Source organism: Mus caroli, chromosome 17 (genome assembly GCF_900094665.2).
Source record: "Mus caroli chromosome 17, CAROLI_EIJ_v1.1, whole genome shotgun sequence".
Lineage (NCBI taxonomy): Eukaryota > Metazoa > Chordata > Mammalia > Rodentia > Muridae > Mus > Mus caroli.
Window position 1 is genome coordinate 74,836,389 of NC_034586.1, and position 3,554 is coordinate 74,839,942.

Consider the following 3,554-nt stretch of genomic DNA (forward strand, 5'->3'; position numbering starts at 1 on the left):
ATCCTCGCCAGCATCTTGATGCCATTTCTGTGCCATTTGTGGGGGCTGATTGTGTGTGGTGTGGTTCTTGGATTTGGTCATGTCTGCGTGGTAACCCACGTCCCGAAGCACTTGGGACCAGAAGAGAAAAGTGACCATAGATTTAATGATTATGAATATATATATATATATATATATATATATATATATATTCTACCTCACTCCATGCTACATAAGTTAAAGCTGTCTTAAGTGTTCTCTAAGGTTTACCTGGAATCTGACAAGGCCTAATAGTTTTACAGTATGTACACAGATAGTACTAATTTGTTGCATCATTCTGTATGTGTAATTTAAATCCACCTCTCCCCAGAGTGTGATACTGTACTGTACACTATGTTTTTAGCTAAACTGCCAACGTCAGAGCTCCAGATGTGTCTACTTAAAACAATGACAACTGAACTTGCTAAGTGTTAATAGTGCTTTAAGCAAGGAGATGGCCAAGGTCACTCCTTGGTAGATCCAGTCACTCCTGGTATGTGATTAGGCTCCAATTATATCCGACGTCAAGGCTTTCTGGGAGCCCTAATTATAGGAGTCATTAAGATTTTCAGGGAATACAGGCTAAAAACTAAAATGGGGAGGAGAGTCACCTACACAACAATAAAAACTATTGGTATGGGAGCAAAGGTCCCAAATATTGCCTAACACCCCCCTTTAGAAAAATTTCTTACACAAATAATACATTTGTTACTGTTATATATTATGATGTTATATTTTTTTTAACCAAGAGAGTTGTTAAAATCACTAAATATAACTATATAAATATAAATTCCCCTAACTTCTTGGTTCTTTTTCTAAAACCTACAACAAGAAAGTTACTGTATAGGCAATCATAATTTGCTATAACATGTCATGTATAAATTCCTAAAGTCATAATGGTCCATTCATGTTAGTAAAACCTGATTTATAGATATAAGTCTAGTTACTTATGTCTATGTTAATGTTGTTAAGCTTTACTTACTTAGAAAAAGTAAATCATATATAAAAGTGTAATATTTTATAAATATGCACTAGAAAAGAACTTGTAAAAATGAGATTTCTAGTCTCTCCATGAACTGTATCTATGGTTTAAAGTTTACTTTGATACTAACAGAACTTCAATATTTTTTCTTTTTTTTAAAACATAATATCTTTATTGATTATTTGAGAAATTCACATAATGCACCCCGAGCACAGTCACTTCCTAGGTAAAATGATATAATCCGAATTTTATAAGAATTACCTGTTGTAAATTGGTAAAGATAATTGGGACATACAAGTTAATGATCAGTCATTAATAAATAATCAAATTCCTTAATGGACTAAAAACTATTTTTGTAGTCATACTAAATACACACATAACTCATTGACAGAGACAAGCTTAGAGGGAGAGACCAATCTATGCCTCCCACTGAATAATCTTCCATATATATTATCTAAGTCTGAAGCAGGTCACTCAAAACAAGTTTAAAGCAAACGTAAAGCTTTTTTAGTGTAAAATAATATTTAAAATCAGGTACACTAAAAAATAAAAAAGACTGGTTATGAAAAACAAAAAACAAATACTTGTGTAAAATGGGCTAAAAATACAATCTACCTACATGGCAGGATGTCCCCAAGCCAAAGTAGTCCCCTTGAATGGAGCACAGTGCCACCAGAGTGAGCTGTGTGCTGGTCTCAGCTCAGAAGGATGCATGGGAAAGTCAGGCCTGCCCTACGTCTGATGCTCCCATCCTTTCTGTATAAGCCTGACCAGTCCTGGCTGTGTAGGCCAAACCAGAAAAGACACTCTTCTCTTTATCAGCAGGGAAGGTAAAATACTCCTCAGGTCTCACATGACAGGGCGATGGGTTCTCTTGCCTTGTAAGGGGGTCTACCTCCAGATCCCAATTGTCTCAAACAACAGAGAGGTGAAGAGCAGCTCCTGAACTGACATCTCAGGATCCTGTAGACAGGGGCATCTTGTACCTAAGCCGACCCTGCAACTGGTAGGGGGCCCACGTGATAGCTCGATTGGCCATGAGTTTTATCTGCTTTCAACTCTTCCTCTTTGCAGAAGTTAATTCCAGCATCCCTACCATAACCACACATTCCACGATGATAGGAGATGGCGAGGTACTCCATCATAGTGCCTACGGTTTTGGGGTGTTTATTCAGACCCTCAAAGCCATGTCTTTAAAAACTTTGCTAGACATTTCCATTAAAATGACTCAACCCCTTGTGACCTAACACTCTGCACAAGTTATTTCCTCTGCCTAGAGAAGTCCCCTCCCCAGCAAGATACTTCTTGACTTATTTATCTTCTTCTGAGCCTTGTCAGAAAATGTAATCTTGCTGCTAAATCTTCCCTGAGCCCTGTATTTAAAATTGAGACCTTGATTTTTCTGTGTTCTATCCTTTCTTTAATCACCTGGTAAAATACTGCATGATTTACTTAATTATTTTAATTTTTTAAATTTAGAAATTAAATTTTATGAATCACTAATAAAAACTTTTAAAATTTGAACATTTTAAAAATAAATGTAAACACTGCTAAAGTGGAGGTCTTTGCTTTGCTCATTTGAGAGCTTTCCAGATGAATGAGTTAATTGCAGTGGAATTAGGGACATGGGACTCAAATGAAAGGTGGACAGTAGAGCCACGTGGACATTTGAGATTGGAATGGACACTTGTAGGTCATAATGGTGACTCAGTAGCCTTCTGGGGTCTGTTGCATTGTTGTTGGTAAAAAGGAGGTAATTTCAGTGAATGTCAGTTGGCCACCCTCCTTAGGTAGATCCTATGAACAGATGTGACTTAGAGTGTTCTAGTGTGTGTGCAAACGTGCCTGTCTTTTTTGTTTTGTTTTGCTTTTGCATTGGTTACCAAGAGGCTAATAATATTTCATAATGGAAAGAGATACTTTAAAAAATTCCCAAACATGGACATATTTTTAAAAAAGTGAAAACTTCCAGGAGAAAATGTGTAGGTGAATTACTTCTGATTTTTGATGCACTGTAGACGCAGGGCAGTGGTGGCATGGCCTTTAGTTGTGGATGAAGAGCACGTCAGCTGTTTCAAGACCTCAACCCTCAGGAATGCTCAAAGTTGCCTTCACCCCCCGGCTTCTGGACAGAGAACCTTGGCTTAAATTCTCATCACCCTGTCCCTCGCTGACTTCCCCGACTTGGCGTCTGTCTTAGTCAGGGTTTCTATTCCTGCACAAACATAATGATCAAGAAGCAAGTTGGGGAGGAAAGGGTTTATTCAGCTTATATTTCCACACTGCTGTTCATCACCAAAGGAAGCCAGGACTGGAACTCAAGCAGGTCAGGAAGCAGGAGCTGATGCAGAAGCCATGGAGGGATGTTATTTACTGGCTTGCTTCCCCTGGCTTGCTCAGCCTGCTCTCTTATAGAACCAAGACTACCAGCCCAGAGATGGTCCCATCCACAAGGGGCCTTTCCTCCTTGATCACTAATTGAGAAAATGCCTTACAGTTGGATCTTATGGAGGCATTTCCTCAACTGAAGCTCCTTTCTCTGTGATAACTCCAG